Raw genomic sequence first — 22,141 nt, forward strand, 5'->3', positions numbered from 1 at the left:
CTATCTCCAAACCCAAAAGTATAGGTCTAATACCTCTCACTAGGAACAAAAACGTATTCGTTACCAATCAAAATACTACATGATCGTCGGTGATACACTTTACCGTCGTGGTGTCGATACAGTTCTGAGGAGGTGCCTCACCCATGAGGAGGCCGAAAAAGTCCTGAATGATTGCCATTCAGGCATGTGTCGGGGGTATCAATCTGGTTACACTACGGTGCAAATTTTTTTACAAGCAGGATACTTCTGGCCAACAATGTTCAAAGATTGCATAACCGCAGTTATAAGTTGTCATGCATGTCAAATTTTCGATAGCAAAACCAGAAAACCACCCGCACCGCTGCAAACGATAGTTGTTGTTGGGCCATTCGCCAAATGGGGCATTGATTTCATGACATGTAACCCCACCTCGACTAGGGGGCATGGGTATATCATAGTCGCAGTAGACTATTTTACCAAATGGGCTGAGGCGATGCCTACATTAGATAACACCGGTGAAACAACTGCCCTTTTATTTTTCAATCATGTAGTCACCAGATTCGACATTCCACAGGCTATAGTCACAGATCATGGATCGCATTTTCGCAATCACATGATGGTCGAATTGGCTACCAAATTGGGGTTGTCCCACGACAGCGCTACTCCATATTACCCGCAGGCCAATGGACAAGTTGAAGCAATCAACAAAGTCCTGAAGCGGATGCTGCAAAGGATGATTGGAGTCCACAAAAGGAATTGGCACCTGATCCTGTACTCAACCTTGTGGGCATACCGAACATCGGTAAGGAATGCAACCGGGTTGACACCTTTTCAACTGGTATATGGCCTAGAAGCAATCTTACCAGTTCAGTGTGAAATCTCGTCCCTCAAAATTGCAGTTGACCTTCTCCTCGGAACTTCAGAAGAGGAGGCTTGTTTCTTGGAACTAATCCAATTGGATGAAACCCGTCGTGATGCCGCATTGGCTAATGAAGCCCATAAGAAACGATTCAAGGCGCAGTTCGACAAGAATGTCAAACCTCGTGTCTTCTCAGAAGGTGACTTGGTCTTACTTTACGACCAGGAATCCGATAAATTGGGAGTAGGTAAGTTCAAGTCTTTGTGGATGGGCCCCTATATTGTTAAACGTGTATTAGCAAAAGGGGCTTACGAGTTAGTGAATTATGACGGGATTCCACTGGCGCAACCCCGTAACGGGTTGTACCTTAAGCGTTACTACGCATGATTCAGTGTAGTAACCAATATGCTTTTGTTACTTTTTTGTTTTTGCTAAGGGTAATTGTTTTGGTCAAGTAATCCACCTTTTACATTTGTCACAGATGTCGAACCTATTGGAATCTTTTGTTGGATATGCCGATGGAGCGAGTCGTAGTTCGCGGAACCTATCTTCTGCGGCCTGGGCCATTTTTGATCCAAGCAGCGAGTTAGTAAGTTTCAGAGGGGTATGTATTGGTCAGTCAACAAATAACATCACTGAATATAGCGTGTTGATAGAACTTCTCTCTGATGCCATCACACATGGCATAAGCCGACTTGTTGTCAGGCTAGACTCACAACTCGTCATCCTACAACTCACTGGTATCTACTCCGTCTGAAATCCAGCTATCTATCGCATGTTCCTAAGGGTCAAGATTTTGGAAAGGAAATTTGATTTTATTCAATATCAGCATATTTCCAGAAACTTAAACACATTAACAGACTCATTGGCAAATTATGTGTTAGATAGACATTTGCAACATTTATAAAAAGAAGAATACATCAATATTTGCATCAGGATCATGTAACTTAACAAAAATAAAACTCTGAAAATCAAATATATATATATATATATATATATATATATATATATATATATATATATCTATATATATATATATATATATATATATATATATATATATATATATATATATATATATATATATATATATATATATATATATATATATATATATATATAACTGTTTATGGTTTACATATAATGTTCTGTAACCAAGACAAAATTGGTCAGATGACCCAAAACTCAAAATGCTAGGGGGAACCCTAGTCTACTGATGCTGGTGATAACAAGTCACCGCCTGTGCAATCATGCGTAAAAGCCTAGTCCATCGACTCGGCACGCTGGTAGTATGTCGCTGCAACCTGAGAGGCAGTTCGTTAGTCCTCACATCCGAAATACCAAGAGTGAGTCCTTCAACTTGATCCTGCAATGCTGAAAGAGTCTCGACCACATCAAGGTCGCAAAGGATAGCCCTTCGGTCAAAGAATTTACCAATGACACCCCACTGCTTTCCAGCCGGCAGTACCGAATCTGGGTCACCCCGGAAATCCATACCAACATATGGATACTCAGAAAAAACCATCTCCTGACAGTTGAACCACTCAAAGAAAGTATCAGAAAAGGAAACTTGGGACTGACCAGCATGTCTGGCCATAAGTTTGACCCATCTCTGCATCCGTGGCTCAGTCGGTGGAGGTAAACCAAGTGAAACATACTGCGGCTGCATCAGCGGGATGTTTTCCAAGGTGAAAGCTGTCAAGATAGAACCATATCCAAAGTTCTTCAATCTTCCATTTTTCACTTCGGTCAGTTGCTCTTTCATCACAGAGAGTACTACATCACACCAGTTGAACACCTTTGGTTCAAGGAATTCTAAGGCATATTGCATATAAGATCTGTTGGCCACATGGAGAGCCGCACTACCAACCAGTCTAGCAAAAGTGAACAGAATGGTCGTCAGGGACCTATCAGTGACATCTCGGATATTGATCTTGCCATCCTTACTCGGCTGAGATCCCTCTCTGCAATACCTGTGAATGTAATCTCTCACAGATTCACCCCCATGGGCCAAACCTGATAATAAGATCGGGGCACCCCGCCTCAATAAGCCGGTCAAAAAATAGATGTCCACGACAATCAAGGGGATGGACTTGCCCCTAATCTGGAACACCTGGGTGGTAGGATCCCATGCATCGAGAAAATATTGCAACAAGTTGATTTGTTGCCTCATGCTAGAGATGCGGAAAAACTTGAACAAACCACAGTTCCGCAGTGCATTTACGTAGCCGGATCATGTAAAGCAAGCATGTCCTCTTCTTCATGCTCACATTCTCACCATGTAACAGGCATTTTACTCCAATGAATCTCTGAAACAAACAAGAGAAGAGTCAGGATCCCGATTTGGTGAAAAACAGGAAAAAATTTCCATGAAAAACTGTGCATAAATTTCCCTCTTTGCGCCCATCGCACCCCCAGCAATGTTCTGGGTGGGATGCATGCTGACTGGCCAATGGAAAAGCCAGCATACATCGCACCTTTCGATATAGAAGAGGTGCGATGGAGCCAGGGTAAGTTTTTCAAACCCCAGAGGCTCAGAAAAACCAGAAAACATGCTCAGAATTCAAAAAGGAAAGGATGAAACTGAAGAGCTCAGGTTTAGCTCCTACCTGGTCCAGACGGCGCCGAGAATCGTCCATAGAATCTCCTAGAATCAACTAGTGAAAATCAAGGGGGAAAGCACCTCCAAAGCTCCAACAAACCAAAGTTCAAATGAAATGGTAAAATGAGAGGTAAAAAACCACTTTTAAATTACTTTTCACGTAATTCAAGTAAAATATTAGTGTTTTGACTCATTTTTCAAGCATATGTTATTCGTTTCTAACTAGTTTGATGAAGCAATTGAAGAAGCAGTACAACCGTTGAAGGAACAAAAGTTGTCAATGGTAAAATCAAGATAATCAATGACCATTATATTGAGCAGTTTTAACGCGGAATTCAAGCTCGTTAAAAAATAAACATAAGCAATGAGCAAATGTTCCCCCAGAGTTTAAGCTCATTAAAAAATGAACCAATTTCTGGTAAATAACCATCATGAATGTATTATCATCAGCCTTTGAAGCCTTGGTCCTATTCTCATCATCACCTCCACTCTATTTTGGCCGATCATTCACCTCCATTTGATTGTTTACCCTTTTTGAGGAACAGCTGCGAAGAGTGATCCTATTAGCCATCCTTGTGACACTACCGTGATTGGAAAATTCCAAACCTTACCTGGAATTAGCTGCTACCCAAATTTATCACTCGTTCCTAAAAAAACCAGTCTCCTTTAAGCTCTTTTCAACTGACTCATAAAATATGAAAAGATTGCCGAGTAATTGGCCTCTCCAGCTCGTTAAAGTGACCAGAAGTGCTATCCCTCCTTTAGATTTTAATCTTTTTGGACTTGAGGGATTATTACACAAAAAGATCGACCGCTTGTTTTGTTTGGCTCATTAAAAGTACCGAAAATTCATCCCTTTGTATTGTTTTATACTTTTTCGGACTCAAGGGATTATATGACGAAAAAGGATTATTAGAGTTTTCTTTACGTCCCTTTTCAGACTCTCTAAAATTGAAAAGGACCAAGTTATCTTTTTCGTTAAACTCGTTAAAACTGAATAGCGACAAACTTGTCCATATAGACAAGAACGAGTTTCACTATCGCTAGGCTCGTTAAAACATAGCGATGGGTTTTCCCGAAGGGAAAATTATAGAACAAGCATATGTTATCCTCCTCAAGCTTGAAAAAAATAAAGAGGTACTGGTTAGTAATGATTGGGGAAAAATTGGGAAGAAAACTTGAAGAAACTTTATTGGTAGCAAGTCGCTCTTGAACATGACACTTTCACTCCGCATCTGAGTCGGGTTAGGTTGTTCCGTTCACTGGTCATATCACCATTGGTCCATCACACCATCCATATTTGGGGTTAACGCTACCAATCCATCATGTCAGTGTTGCCGATATGTTCAAGAGAAGTCTCTAAGAGAATTCAACTGTGTCTCATCCACTGCAATACATTTACACTCCATTCTTTCATGACGCCACCCTGAACCTTATGTCATCAGATTGTTTTCATCTCCATTAAAATCATTTGCTCCGTTCCATGTCATTGATGTGGGATTCACTAAGGCCCTCCTATGACAGATTGCTTCTTGTCGACATCAGCTCATTATCCAAGAAGTCGATCTAGGAACAACCCTTTGAGTACTTTGAAGCTTGCATGCCTCAATGGCAAGTTTCTCACTTCCGGTGACAGGTTTACATCAATGGCCTTCGACCGAAAGATTTTCCGTGTTGTTCGATGCCAAGTCCCTTATTCACACCACGTGAATTGTACTGTAGTACCTTGATGGTCATCATCATTATCGGCGATTCCTCACGCGCTTGTTAACAGCTTACATCATTGGCTGGTAATCAGGCGATGTCTTTCCATGTTCGACTCCAGAAATCTCTCACATGGATTGACTTGTACTTTGAGTGAAGATCGAATGAGATTGAAGACCCTAGATCTAGTTTCATCCATCCGGGCTGCGATATATATTCAGGAAAATAAAGACATCAGATGTACATCATTACTACACAGATAATCATCCAATCCAAGGGATGATGGCTCTACCAGAATCATCAATCTGCACTTAGGCGATTGTTTGTCTTATGTACATGAAAATGAATTTATAAATATGAGCATGGGAATGCCCACCTTAGCTAGATCATGAAAATAATATGAAGATAATGTATTGTATTGTATCTTATTACAGGTCGCCTTCCAGCTTGAAAAAACTTCAGATCCTAATGATAAAGCATTTCACCCGACATCAAAAAAAAAGATTACGACCTCATGCTTTAGGGGGCAACTGTTATAGACATTTTTTGGCACTGCAACCCCAATCATAAATGTCCATAAACCAAGGGCTCCTAAGTCCCTAAAAGTGTTGTTCCAACCCCTAAAAGAACAAGGTCAACTGATTACAGTTTCTCCCAGAAGTTCTCCATCAAAAACTACTCAGAACTGGTCAAAATTGGACCATCTCACTTGCTCCATGGTCAAAGTGCGATGCATCCCACCTAAATGCACACGGGAGGTGCAATGCATACTGAAAATCCCTTCTATGGGGTGCGATGGGCGAGAGTGGACAAATGGCAGGGTCAATCTGTGAGGTGGAGGATCATGGAATCTTCCAGAAACTTCTCCTGTGACAGTTGCCTCTCTGCATTCGCCCAGGGATGAGTAAGAGATCATCAATCTCCAAGTGGAATCAAGAACTATCAGAGAGAGGACACTAATCAAATCTCAGAAGCTGACTCACCCCCCTTGCAAACATCTATATATGGATCCCTCATCCCAGAGATCCGGAGGCTGGAATTTTGTATCTTGTAAGAAAGTGCTACTGGTTTCTTGGTGTAACATCATAGTGTTGGGTGATCTAAGCTTTTCATGAGGTGAAGAAGGGATTTCTTGCTGAGAGGATGATGCTGGGTCAGGACAATGGGTTGTAATCCTCTTTGCTATTCTTGATTATTAATAAAGCTATTCGCGTTTTCCTCCACATTTTTGTATGATTGATGATATATGCATTTGTGTGGTCAATATATATCTGGTCCTATATTGTTTATGATAGTAGATCTCTGTTCTTGGATAGTGTTATGCTGCTTTGATTCTACAGGTACTCTTTGAAGCTGGGTAAATGAGGAAGCATGTGGCAAAGATCTATCAGAAGGGAGAGGAATCAAGCAAGGAACCAAGTGCAAGACAGAGGTTGGTCTCCTTCTTTCCCCTCTTATCTACCTCTCATAAAGGAAAACGAAAGTGGTTTTAGTTTGTTTGTTTCTAAGGTAGCTACCAACCTTAGTGGGACTAGCAGCTTTGCATAGACACTAGATTTCCCGATAACAGGGAGAAGGGGACATACATGAGTGTAATTTCCATAAGTATGAGAAAACACACAAGGTTTATTTGTACTAAAAAACTTGTTCTTCTTGGGCTTCCCACCATGTTGTTCGGTTATTGGATTGGATTGATCACCCTTATTAGCATTACGTTGTCTACCTTGGTTTCCTTGATTACCCTGAGATGGTTGATTTGGCTACCTTTTCCCTTGTTCCTCCTATTGGGTTTGGAGGGAATGGTAGCACTCTGTTGAGCATATACTTGACCCTGTGGAGGTATTCTTTTTTGTGATAGAGATGGTTGAGGCATGGGAGATGGAGGTACTGATGCCATTACGGCTAGAGCACTAGGAAGTGCAAATGGATAATAAGGGTTCACAACAACATTTTGGTAACCAGGTTGAGTAACAGTTGACCCTGAAATCAACTGATCTAAATGGGTAAATGTGTATGACATATTCATACCTTGGTCAAAGTTGACGCGTGAAGTATCAGGAGGAGGATAGGTATAGGTGGAACTAGCCCCCCCATGGGGTTGACAGTAACTCCTAGGAGTGAAGTTGAAGGGGTCTCTCTCTAGCTGTACCTCCGATTACTGAATAAAATGGTATCAAACAGGTCTAGTTCTGAAGGTCGATAGGTTTTATGGGGTAGCACTTAATCAACAAAGGTAAGGCAAGGGTAAAGGGTTCATTACTAGATGCCTCCCCTTCCCGTACGAAGTATTTCTAGCTGATTCATTATAAATAAGTAGGGTAAGGCACAGAGTGATCCGGTCCTTCTAAGAGAAGTAATAATAGCAGTAGTTCCTAAACAAGAAATTTCAATTTCGTTGGTCAAGTCATGCTTACGCATCCTCTCCTCTCCCTTATGGTCGAGCAACTAAAGTTCCTCTCCTCTCCTCTCCTCTCCTCTCCTCTCCTTATCAGTCGAGCCCCCTAAAGGGTCCTCTCCGTTGATAATATGGTGATGAGTGAGGGTAAGAAAGGGATCCAATGATACCATCAATGACATGAGATGCCCCTGATGGAGAAGTATCACAAGGCCAAGGAAGGTCAGGAAGAACAGTATAAACATAACTTTTCTGGGCATAAATAATATCATGTTCCAGAGATATCTAGATATCTTCTTCATCGGTTTTAGGAAAGTGTGAGGAAACATCTTTAACTATGGGGGCCAAGGGGGTTCTCAAAAACCAATCCATGTAGACACTGTCCTCAAAGTCAGGAGCTTTATAAAGGCTCCTCCTCCTGGGCCATTCTTGTACATTTCAAAAAGGCGAGTGGCAGAAGTTTGACAAAAATAAATCAATAGTTCAATATCAGTGTCAGATCAAAGAGGTAATTGGAAATATGATAGGAAGGTTTTGGTAAGAGTTGTAAAAGTGGAATGAGAGGCATGTAGTTGATCAACATACCACTTGGCAGCAGCTCCAGTTAGAGTGTGTTGGAAGAGGTGAAGACGAATGAAGTCCTCAATAATGGAGTTGGAAGAGTGCCACATATGGAAAGAGAGAACATGATTGGCAGGGTTTTCTTTGGGTTTCCCTTAAAATTTTGGGATATATAAGGGAAGTTTGGTTGGAATAGGGGGCAAATTTTGGTCATGGAGAAGGGGATCATTGATGAGTTGGCTTAAATCGAGGAGGCTCAAAATAGCCATGTAGGGAAGTAAGGGTTGATTAGCAGTCATATATGAAGATTTTCTGATATTTCATCCTTGAGGGTTACCCTGGTTTGGACTAGTATTACCACCTTGGTTTTCACCACCTGCATTAGTGCCTGAAATGGTAACGGTGTGGAGTTGGGAGGATGCATAATATGAGGAGGATTTATAAGAATCAAAAGAACTAGATTTCATATATGGACTAGGAAAAGGACTAGGAGGATGGATTGTAACTCGATGAGCACGACTGAGAGGTTGTACTAAAGGAAACTGGGGGCGAAGGCCATGAAATATCATGTACAAATTCCTAGGGGATGCAATGGTGTCAGGATCAAAAGGAATATAAAGGCTAATGGATGAGGATGGAGAAAGAGAGTGCCAAACAAAAAGCAAACACCTATTGCAGTGGTGCAAGGTGCAAACTAACTATAATGATATGCTACTCTAATTCAAGCAAACACATCCTATCAAAGAAAAATGACCTCTAGCTTAAAGGTGGTCTAAATCCTCAAACAAATCTTAGTTCTATTATTTTAGATGGCCTTCCAAAAGACTTCTTACTTGATGGGGTCCAATGTCTGCAAGAAAAGTTGTCTAGGGGAAGGTAAGGTAGAGGAGTGGTCGATGTCCACAACCACCCCTATAGGGTATTTCAATAAGATTTTTCACTAAGGTTACCTTCGTCCCACGAGGGTGGTCGAATCTTGGGCTTCTTCATAGTTAGTCAACAATGTAGAACCCTAGATTAAGTAGCCTCATGGAGAGCCGCGTGCATTGATACCTAAACCTAACCCCCTATGAGTTAGGTTTTTGGCGTGCACTGGTTTTGACCATGGGATTGTGAAGGATTTCAAGCTCCCTACAAGGACAAATTTCTATGTCTCAGTGTAAGTGATTGATGGGGGTTTTTGGAATCCTATCCCACCGATCCTAAACCTAACTACAAGATTGTTTTTCCCTATTTCCCAAGTGGGCTTAATATATGTGAGTTAAGTTATTAATGTGGATTGTTTCAATTCATGGCTTGGCAGTGCTAATTGCTATCACTCAAGGAAAACCATACCTGCAAGGAAAAAACCTAAGGTAACCTTAAAACCTCTTTTAGGTCGAAGTTGGTCCTTCAACCTAGAGAGGGATCTCTCTATAAACCTCAACTATGTTATGTTCACTATACAAGAAGGTTTTGTGCAATTGAGTTTAGATGGCTAGATTTAGATCTAGGAATAAATTGGTTGGATTATTTTCAAAACCATTGGGCATGGAGTCCAGCTATTAAACAAATGATATCACAACTCCAATGAGCAGGTTGTACACAACATGACAAGTTAAAAGTCCTTTGACTATTTAGGTGATTTAGAAGAAAGATGACTGAAGGAAAACATAATTAAATGGCTGGAATAACACATATTAACGACTAATAATTTAAGAGAGGAGCATCAATGAAATCCAATATCGTAAACTAAAATTTTCAGAAATTGAAGAAGAAAATTATATAACAGAGAAAATACTCACAAGGAGAAGTAACACATGAATTTCCTACTAATTGCTCATTAAAAATTGTGAATACATTCAAGATTGCTCAAATACATTTGGACTACAAGTGTTTTTTCCAATAAATTCCAACCTCATTTCAATATTCATAAACTTTTTATATAGTTCTTTACACAACAATTTGCAAAATAATAGTCATCACATTTTATAGAAACTAAGATATTTTAAATATCTTTAATTTCATGTTCATGTATGCAAAGATAAACTTAAAACTATTTTGTCTTTCCTAGAATAACTCTAGGAAAATATGTTTGTATTTAGGAAAAAATAAATATCTGTAAACTGCCTCCCTTGAAATTAGAATAGGTCCCTAAATTGTAGTTTAGCATCTTTGCTAGCATAACGGGCCCCTCTGTAATAATTCATCAAAACTGCTCCGTTTCTCTTCAATTTTGCTGGAAATATTTAGCCTATAAATTTGGAAACTAGTTCATTAATGTTGATCCTCTACCTTTGAATCTGGAGTGGCTGGAGTTGTTTTCGAAAAACCTGTTAGCTTCCCTTTTCAAACCACTAACCCCTCTTTTCTTGCGATTCAACAACTGCCGACTCGTATACCTTCAATTCTCTGTATAGTCTTATTGGAGAAATTTCCGCCTTATTGTTTCACCAATACAGCTCATCCCCTTGCGCTTGCTCCTTTGGCCTTTGTTTTGTTATAAAACCAGGCCAATGACTATTGGTTTAATTCCATATCGGAAGGACTTTATAACATAACTTAACACAAATTACGATTTTGTCCTGGCTCCTTTTGCTTTAGCCCATCCCATATTTCTTTGCCATAAGACCGAGGGTTGTGGCCTACCGCTTAACCTTGAGGTGCTAAGTGTTTTATTTATTGCCGGGGTTTTTCTTTCCTTTGTTAAATGCTTTAGCACCCGAGGTTCTTTAAACTCTTACGACCATGTGCCAACCCCAATATCAAAGCCCTTCTCATCGGAAGATTTACTTTGGAGCTATAATATTTCTCAACCTCTGATATGTGACCTTTGATACGACATCATCAATCCACATGGAACCTCATGAGTGGTGACACGTGTCACCCATACTTGTCCCCTTAGGACCCTCAAAACACAAAAAATTCCTGCCATGTGTCCTGTCGTACTACCACGTCATGTTGATGTCAGATGCCACATAGCTTTATCGAAACCAATCATATGGCTTCATGCGTCACGCTAGAGGAGAGAGAAAAGGCCCATCCACCTCTGGTTTTTTGACGAAATCTTTTGTTAACCTGCATTGGTGTTCCTTGATGCTTTTAACACTATCGACGCTTTCCCGACAATTTTAACACTATCAGTGCTTTCTTGATGATTTTAACACTATCGACATTTTCCTGATGGTTTTGACAATATCAACACTTTGCATATCACTGTAACACCCCTCCCTTGTGTGCTAGTCTATTGTAACCTAAGCTGGGAAAAGCTAGATATTGGAAAACAAAAATGTTATTAAATAAATTAATAAATAAATCACTTAGAAAAGCGAGACACCAAGAGATGAGATTCTTTCCAATCCCATTGAGGAATGGGATAAGGGTAAATCTTTCATGATAAGCTTCTTGATGTGATTCTAGATAAGATTTGATGGATTGGAGAAAAATATCCATTGGATGGATTGCAGAAAAATATCGATTGGATGGATTGGAGATAAACATCCATCTAGGAAAAAACACAAAAGATTTGTGGGAGATAAAGACAAGATGTTATGAGGAAATACTTTGTGGGAGATAAAGACGAGATTTTCCAGAAAAAGAACTAGGCAAATGGAAAAGTCCATAAAAGGGGGACACCACTAATGGAAACTAATCATGAAAGAGGGTATTAATACCCATTGCATAGATCAATTGGAGGCAGTTGATCCATGGCAAGAACCTCGACTCGGGGGGGAATCAGAGGTGGTTCATGGTAGGGTGGTGGTGCTCTACTATCCAAGTGGTGTTTTAGTTGGTTTCATGATGCGTGGAATGTCTGTATGTTGTTTTCTTCCCTTCTCTATTATAATTTCAGTTGTCTAAGAGAAGTTTTTATCAAATTTCCTGGCCATAAGGACTAAATGAATTGTATGGAATGCTTATACATGAGTATATTTACTGATGTTCTCTACCATTGTGGTCAGTTATTACTTGCAAGGAAAATGGTGTATGGTTACTCTTGATATTTTTATGTGGTTAAAGTGCTAGCTCATATGTGTAAATGTGGTGTAATTTGTAAGCATGAGAATAGCTAAATAAGTTACTTGTGGTAACTATACATAAGTGGACTTATCTGTGCTTATGTTTTTTTAGAAGTTAGCCTACTTATGATCGACTCTGCATATGACCTTTGTGCGTAGTAAAAGTGTTGGTACTAACTGATTATGTGATAGTATTATACTAAGGTGGAAATTTTTGAATCTAAACTTGATCATTGGTAGATGTAATGAAGAAATTTCATGTGACATTTAGAGATTATCTAAGTTAATGGTTTCTAAGAGATAATTTTGTAGATGCATTTGAACTATGGAATGATTGACATCTACTGTGGGATTGCTGCATTTCTCCATAGGACTTGGACGATGATATTTGTGCATTTATGTTAATGATCAATAACACTATGACTTTATTCATATTAAGATAATTGAGGGCAGTAGATATATGAGTATGCAGAATCATAGGTAATAATGCATTTAATCATGTAAGTCAATGATTCAAGTTATCTATGCCATGCATGTCATCAGGATTACATCCATGGAAACTAGACTAGTTAGTCATGCATGTGAAACAAAGGCTGAGTCACCAGTATTTTGATTGTGTCTGAAGGACTATGAAATTGATGCATGGCCAAGTTAGCCATAACAAATTAATATAAAAACCTTATTAATAATGGGGTAGGTTATCCCCGGAACTTTATAAGTTGCATGCAGTAAGAGACTCTTCATTCTTCATGTGTTGGGGGTAAAATAAAAGAGTTGGAATGTTAACATTAAATCCTTTCCCAAATTGCACAGTATGCATAGTAACTAGTCTGACATACAAGTCGGGACGTTGAACATAAAAAAAATCCACAGTATGGATTCACTTTTAACATTATGATTAATAAGTCTATGAGTACAGTAGTGTTTATATGATGATGATACCATTGACAATGGTGAAATCTCAACGGTAAACAAAGAAAATTTTAAATTCATAAAGCCTAGGGGCTAAATATCTGGGTAGGCTCAGGAGGTTCATTACAAATGGTATCAGAGCATAAGTTCAAACACTGAGGCCTATGGACCATCCACCTCCGTAGTGTTTCAGTGACGGATTTTAATTATAAAATCCCAAGATCCATAAAGACAAAATTGGATCTTAAAATATGTCATTAAAATTCCTTAAGGTTGAATCCAAATGCTAAGAGGGTTTATTGGGAAATTATTAACATATGCATGAAAATTCAACATTTTACAAATGCTTTGATATCATCTAAAATGGTATATATATAGTTTTAATCTGCGAACTTGGTTAAGCAGGAAAAATAAGAATAACAGATTGTATAGTTACTTTGTGTGTTGGACCATTTGGCGTAGATGTTTGCAAATGACATAGTATGTTGTTGTGTGATATTGATGATGTGGACTGAGAGAGCTTGTGAGCATTGTATTTGTTGCTTATCAACATTGACGTAATTGGCATATATCATCATAGTTGGGCATAACTTGTTTAATAGAGGGAATCCATGGTTGTATCATTGTTTTATTGTTGTGTAATATACCCATGTATTGTCATGGATTCCCGGGTAGGCTCTGAGAAGGAGTTTAATTTAGGTCGGAGCCACACAGTCAGTCACGATCATGTTTTAAATTACTTAGTCATGTGATCACCTTGATTATTGAGGATGTTAGGTACAGGAATTGTAACTTCTCTGATATGCCTCATCTTTCTTCATGGAGAGAAGGTATTTTCCCTTACATCACAAGAGGGATTCCTAGATTTGTATTGGGTGAGATTCAAGCCTTAAACTATTGAAATTTTTTTGACACTTTGATCACATTATTATCAATTGTATTTATATTTTGGCGAAGGCCAATGCTATTGATCAACAGATGTGACGCAATATTCTAAGTTGTGGCATACAACGGTCAAAGAAAAATTGTGGTAGCCAAAAGTGATTATCAACAATAAGAAAGTGTTTTTAAACTTATGACTATGACCACAACAACCTTGTCTAGCAGCAATAGCTTATGCTATGTCATGTCCAATTTAACTTGTTTAAAGTATTAAAATTTTAAACTTATAATTGTAATTTCGATAATGTAAAGTACACATAATTGTAATTTCAATAAATGGGAGTCACTGGGCTCTGTATATTTTCTGCTACCTTTTGGGTGCAGAAAGTAGTGGAAATGAGAAAGAAGGGTTTTGATGAAGCACATTCAAAACTCTAGAAGCCGAAAACACAAGAACCAATTGCTTAGGAATGCATTTGAGTTTTTTTTTCCTCTATGATGCTGAAGTTGTCGTTATCATTCTTTTGAAACCAGTGGGATTCACAAATTGGCAAGCCACAATGAGTAAATCATTCATCCCTTTCAATCACTTTCACTCATCAATGTACTGATGTGTCAGTATTTTCTTTCGGTGAAATAGTTGTTATCAGACAATTCCTCCCATGCCAAGCTTATTAAAATGGTTAGGTCGAGAGATCCATTTTATCACCACAGTTGGTATATCCGGCCATGAGAAATGGGTAAATTCATTACAGTTGCTGATAAAGTTAAGGGTAGCTGGAAATCTATGTTGGAATGAAAGAAATTGATAGGTAAATTTTTAAATAATGATTGGTAACATGGTCATCATGTTATTTTAATAAAAGTAAAATATCAATGATACAATTAGGTAGGGACTTGGCTAAATAAAATCCCACCTAATACCTAAAAGGATGATTATATAAAAGAGGAAATGTTAAACCTTAGTAAGGTGTTATGCAAAGGTAAAGATTCCCACGAATAATGTTAAGATTATAAAGAGCATGTTATAGTATAAGATTATGAAATGGGATAATTTCTTTTCAATGTAATCCTTTGGTTAATGCATCTATATACAATGCATTTTGAAGTGTGATTTGTTCTTCGAAAAGATGATTAAGGGGAATCTAATTTTAACATGTTATTATATACCATGACCTATGCATGGGATATGCATACTTTTACTTATAAGTGTCCTTGGGTACAACAATATATATAAACCATGGTAATTAATAAGAAGCAAGTTCTAATGCTTCTTGATTGATGATAGAAAACATGTGTTAAGTTTGTAAGTACCTTCTTGACCGTGTAAAACTTTGCAACTTAAGAGCATACCTTAATGTATATATCTGATATAGATAAGGTTCTGGAGGTAATATCTAACCAATATGAACCCTTCCAATTTGGAAAAGGAATTGAGACATGACAAACGTACTTCTTATAAGAAGTAAAAAGAATAAAATAAACTAAGCAGAGACTTGTACTCCATGAGATGGGTGTTGTACTGCTAGGTGGCGGAAGTAGTGGAACATGAACTAACATGCTAATAAGTATTTTTATGGAGGTTCCTCATAAATGAGGAATTTAAAATTTCTTTCTATTACTATAGGTTGTCAAAAAAAGAATAAATTAAGTTTTGAATAGTGATGCTTACAAATATGCATAGCATGTAAAACAAATTTGACCTTTTCGTCCATGTATGGGATTTGAGTTGCTTGAACTATATTTGAGGTTATATTATTTTTAGCATATATGCATGGGTTGTTATGTGCTAATGATAAATAGGCAAAGTATGCATGAATAACTTATGACTATGTTTAAGAGTCGAGTTGGATAAGGAAACTAAAGGATATTAATCCTTACTGTCATGTGGAAAATCTTATAACTAAGTTGTTATTGCAGGCTATGCGCCATAATGAATAAGTGGATTAAAATTGATGATGTTAAATTTTGTTTAAGTATGGTTAAATATACACATATGGCATGAAGAATTGATGCTATGTGATGATGCATATGGCTATTAGAATGTGATCAAGATTAGATAAATAATATTGTTGCTTTGAGAATGATGATGATATAAAGTCATGAAGGTATTGTTTAACCTAATACTGCCATCATCTAGAAAAATCCGCAAAATTGTTGTGATTTTATATTGATGGTAAGATGATGCTCTCGGAAGGAGCATCTCTGGTATATGGGTACCAGAAAGTACTTAGATGTGTTACCTAAAGCAGTGCTAAAGTGGGAAAATAACATGGTTAGTATGGTATGGGGAAGAGAGACTCCCTCGAAAAACTTTATTTGAAATAAAGTCAAAATCAATTAATTCAGTAAGCAATAAGTGGTTGATAGATGACATGATCAACCTAACTGTATGGTTGCCATGAAAGGGGAAAGCCTAAATAAAATACCAACTCATGAATGTAATATAGAGATAAGCTATTTTATCCTATCTATACCTGAAATCAAATTATGAGTTGTATGATTGTCTAAGGAAGAACATAACTTAAGGAAATGAAGTTATGCTAAAAGATCCTAAGAAGGGATGGGAGATGTAAAGGACAAGGCTGGGTTGAATATGAGACTAAATATCTTAAAAACTGTCTTTCAAATTTAATATGACTGCATTAATTAGTGCACATGCAAGTCATGATGGATATGGGTATAGCAAAAGATTTTTGCAGAATTATCACTCATAATGATCTAAAAATTTGATGTTAGCATGAGATTTTAAGTATCTATGATAGACATAATATCATAGTCTGTTTTATGATGTATTTCATTTTTATTCAAACCTGGTACAGGTGACAGATTAAAACCCAAAACTAAGAGTTATGGGTATGATTGAGTGATAGTAGGCAGGATGACTGTTATGATACTATTATGTTGCAACCACATAACATAGGAAAATGATTGCTAAATAATGGCACTTGAACAATATGATATAAACTTCCAATTGGTTGCAGAAATGAACCATGTTCATGAAAATTCCTTATAAACTGAGCACAATTGTTCTATTTACCAGAAATAGATAAAGGAATGTTTGGCATGATACTAACATAGTGGAAAACATGTGGATAAAGTTATGTCATGCAGGTGATGCCATGAGCATGGTATGATGGGAAGTAGCACAGATGGTACTATGTACAAGTAGTACATATGGTACCTATATGACTACATGTGTTACATTATTGAAACATGATATGTATAACTATGTGTATAATACACCTTGTGTGCAGGTATACATGAAGACACTGGGTGGGTGTTTGACAGGGCAACCGACCTGGAGGTTGCACAGAAAAAAGAAACTAAGAAGTGGTTCAAGGATAATGAACAATGGGTTAATTGCAGTATGGCATACATATGATTATGATGAGTATATGTGGTTATGATTATATATAAACTAACCTGATTATGATATGTTATGAAAATATGCCAGTTGATTTGTTGTATGCAGAGGAGCTGTAGAAAGAAAGTGTTTGACAAGAGCACAAAGGCTTGGAAGAATGCAGGGAGAGAACATGCATTCTTCAGATAAAATGAATAATGAGAAATAGTTGCTTTAGTAGTATTGAGTAACAAATCATGATATTGATCATAGTTAAATTTCTACATCTATAATTTCTCTCAATTGCTTGAAAACAATGTTACAGGTAACTATGGTTGGAGATATGCTGGGAGCACTCCTTGTAACCGATATACATCAGAATTTTTGCATAAGATGGGAAGGCCATGAGAGCTATGGATTCATAAACCAGCTACCTGTGAACGAGGACATGATGCAATGATACACCGAGGACGATGTAAAATTTAAGTGGGGGAGTATGTAACACCCCTTCCTTATGTGTTAGCATATTGTAACCTAAGCTGGGAAAATCTAGGTGTGATATGTAATATTGGAAAACAAAATTGCTATTAAATAAATTGATAAATAAATCACTTGGAAAAGCGAGAAACCAAGAGATGTGATTCTTGCCAATCCAATTAAGGAATGGGATAAGGATAAATCTTTCATGATAAGCTTCTAGATAAGCTTAGATGTATTGGAGATAAATATCCATCGGATGGATTGGAGATAAACATCCATCAAGGAAAAAACATAAAAGCTTTGCGGGAGATAAAGGCAAGATTTTATGAGGAAAATCCTCGTGGGAGATAAAGACGAGCTTTTCTGGAAAAAGACCTAGGCAAATGGAAAAATCCATAAAAGCGGGATGCCGCTAATGGAAACTAAATCATGAAAGAGGGTATTAAATAACCATTGCATAGATCAATTGGAGGCAGTTGATCCATGGCAAGAACCTTGACTCGGGGGGAATCAGAGGTGATTCATGGTTGGGTGGTGGTGCTCCACTCTCCAAGTGATGTTTTAGTTGGTTTCATGATGCGTGGAATGTCTGTATGTTGTTTTCTTCCCTTCTCTGTTATAATTTCAGTTGTCTAAGAGAAGGTTTTCTCAAATTTCCTCGCCATAAGAAGGACTAAATGAATTTTATGGAATGCTTATACATGAGTAGATTTACTGATGTTCTCCACCATTGTGGTCAGTTATTACTTGCATGGAAAATGGTGTATGGTTACTCTTGACATTTTTATGTGGTTAAAGTGCTAGCTCATATGTGTAAATGTGGCATAATCTGTAAGCATGAGAATAGCTAAATAAGTTACTTGTGGTAACTATACATAAGTGGACTTATTTGTGCTTATGTTTTTTTAGAAGTTAGCCTACTTATGATCGACTCCGCATATGACCTTTGTGCGTAGTAAAAGTGTTTGTTCTAACTAATTATGTGACAATATTATACTAATGTTGAAATTTTTTAATCTAAACTTGATCATTGGTACACTACTACATATAGGGGGTTTTAAGACAATATTTAAGACAATATTTGAGTCAATTGTCTTAACTTAAGACAAAAGAAACTCAAATATTGTCTTAAATATTGTCTCTAAGCGGGTGTCTCAAAAATTTGTCTCTATAAAGACAATATAGGACACATATTATTATTGTCTCTATAAAGACAATTTGATTTGTCTCCCTAGAGATAATTTCATTAGTGTCTCTTTAGAGACAATTACATTTTTGTCTTTTTAGAGACAATTCCATAATTCAAGCTCTTGTCTCTCTAGAGGCAATATAAAAAATTATTTAAAAAAAATAAATGTCCATAATTCAAACTATTGTCTCTCTAGAGGCAATATAAAAAATTATTTAAAAAAAATAAATGTCCATAATTCAAACTATTGTCTCTCTAGAGACAATATAAAAAATTATTTAAAAAAAATAAATGTCCATAATTCAAACTATTGTCTCTCTAGAGACAATATAAAAAATTATTTTAAAAAAATAAATGTCCATAATTCAAACTATTGTCTCTCTAGAGACAATATAAAAATTTATTTTGAAAAAATAAATGTCCATAATTCAAACTATTTTCTCTCTAGAGACAATATAAAAAATTATTTAAAAAAAAAATAAATGTCCATAATTCAGACTATTGAGTTAAAGATGTTTCGAACGCATGAAGATATGAAAGCAAATTCAAACCGAGAAAAAATTTAAACTGAATGACATGGGAGAAGATCAGTTATTTCCAATGGCACTTACTTTTGCTCTTGCTAGGGCAATTGTTAGGACAGTATATAACGCATGGACAGTTGCCAACGTAAAGATGAAGTAGTGGAGCTGGTTCATGCCAGTGAGGGAGACTGGAGGATACTTACCCTTGAATCAAGAGGGAATGAATAATTATCAAACTATCATAAATATCTTGAATCATATCAAATGGACTAACACGATCTAAGTAACATCTAATAGCATTGGGAAATTCGAATACGCAACATAGAGTTTGGTGTCCACCTCAGAACAATGATCGATAGCAGGAGCCATTGATTATTCCTTTTGACATGGAAGCATACTATAAGCCATTCCTTTCGGTATACAAATCTTAGAAATGGGCTTCTCTCCAATGGTCAGTAGAAACGAGATGAATCCCATAAGCATCAGTTCTGCAATCCAAAAAAGACCATTTAAAATGTATTATGTCAGCCGATGTCATGTGATGCAATCTCATTCTGAAATTATGAGAGTTGCTAAAAGATAGACTTGCTACAACGATCTGAATACTTCTTATGAATAGATCTCAGCTTATTTCCTCTCGTATTTAGGTGAAAATCAACCATGAAATACGCACATTCTCTGGAACAATGCACATAAATGTTATTACCTCAATGTAAAGAGTTAACAAAATGTGCGTACGCCTCCAGACGCTTAGTATGTGCATTAGTATTAGATAAAGATTCAATTCAAATAGGGTGTTAGTAGCTGAGTTCCAACATATAGTTGATCAAGACACAATGTTCTGGCCATAGCTGATCAACAATGCCTGCCTGTAATTGATGAAGAAATCTAAAATGTCTAGGAGTAGGATTTCTTTAGAAGGGTAAAATCAGTAAAAGAATGATGCTTTAAAAATTTTAAGGCTTACTTCAGGTCTGCTTCAGAGTAGCCTGTATGAAGGGTAAGTGTTTTGTTCCAACATGGATCCTTCCTCAAAGTGCATCGAGCAGTGTAGATAGCAGCAGCAGCAAGCATTGATGGACTGTAGATAGTCCATGCGCTTTATGGACATATCTTGCCATGCCAAGCACTTAATGTCCAAGAGGCTTATAAAGGGATAAGAGGCAAAAAGAGGAAACAGGCATATTCAACAATAAAATAATAGAACGAACGAGAAGTGAAACACAGCCAAACCACATAGCCTCCAATTCAAATATAAGTAGACAATACTGGCATCCGTTGTATGATTGCAAACAACATAAATGTTTTCATGTCATTGTCAATAAAATTGAATGTAGGCTAAGAGCATCATGCTTTGAATTCCCCGAGACTCTAACCAAATATTTTTGTTGAATTTACAATTTCTTTCATCCATTAGGACATCAGAACATGCTGGAATAAGAACACAGGACATACTATTCATGTTCTTGAATATAACTTTAACACCATGTATAATCATAATTCCAAAAGGCTTGGTAAGCAATAAGAAGCACTATTTCTATACAGTTAAAAAGTGGCCATCAAAAGATTTGACACAAGTTAGCAAGACTGATGGTCCCAATGCACAATTATTTTGCCAAATCAGAAAATACACATCTTTGGGGATGCACACTACTGCAAATCTAGAAATATTTACATTAATCTAGGTGAAGAGAGAAATTCTCCTAGTTATGCAAATAACTAACTCTCGAAATTCTTCTCTGGCATCTCCGTCACTATCTTTAAAATTTGAGAATTGTCGTCAGTAATACTTACTTGTGTCCAGCGTTATAACATCTCCAAGGCTGCTTTTGGCTGATCCATTCCATATGACCTGCATCATGAACCTGGTGCAGCAAAATAGAAGATTCCGTAAGGAAGAAATTATCTACTTGTACAACGAAATCAAAGATGATCATCGAGTGCCTTTTACCTTGAAAAACTGAGTGGTCCATAACTGGTTATTAAACCTGCTTCCTTATCGTCTACAAGGAAGGATTTTGTAGGTGCCTTCTTGAAATTCTCACTTCTAGACTAATCCATGGAATTCACCCATCTTGAATTGCCTGAAAGACACATAATTTGAACAATTAACTTTTCAATTTTGAAGATTAGACTGACAAGCCTAAAAAACACAACTGTAAATAAGTTAATAACAGACTTAACACCTAAATCATAAAGTCATTCTCCAAAACAAAAACAATATGTTATATGTATACAGTATCATTACCTAACCAATTGCAAATGAGATCATATTCTCTTGCATAAACTAGCAACTTAACACCATCCTCCAAGAGTGCTGGAATGCAACTTCCATATTCCGCATCCAGTCAGTAAGCATAGCTTCATAAACCAAGGGGCTACAGGAGACAAAATTTCGGATGCCAACCCCTAGGGCATCCCTAACGAAACCCTGGTTTAAGTAATTCTCCATATTTGAAAAATCATAGCACAGGCCTCCATTGCACTCCTTCTGAACATCATAGTACTGCAAAATAAAAAACAAAATAATGAAAACTAATATCGTAAGATATATAAAACAACGATGAAAAACTACATTTTAAGATACAAAATGCTGATAAAATAAACATAACGTCTAGTTGTCCAGTATTTAGAATTTAAGTCTTACATTGATATTCCCAGCTAATGCCATAATGGAATTGAAAATTGAGGTGCACACCAAGTATGATGC

Source organism: Pinus tabuliformis, chromosome 5_2 (assembly GCF_031772625.1).
Source record: "Pinus tabuliformis cultivar Carrire ecotype Pingquan chromosome 5_2, CPIR1, whole genome shotgun sequence".
Taxonomy (NCBI): domain Eukaryota; kingdom Viridiplantae; phylum Streptophyta; class Pinopsida; order Pinales; family Pinaceae; genus Pinus; species Pinus tabuliformis.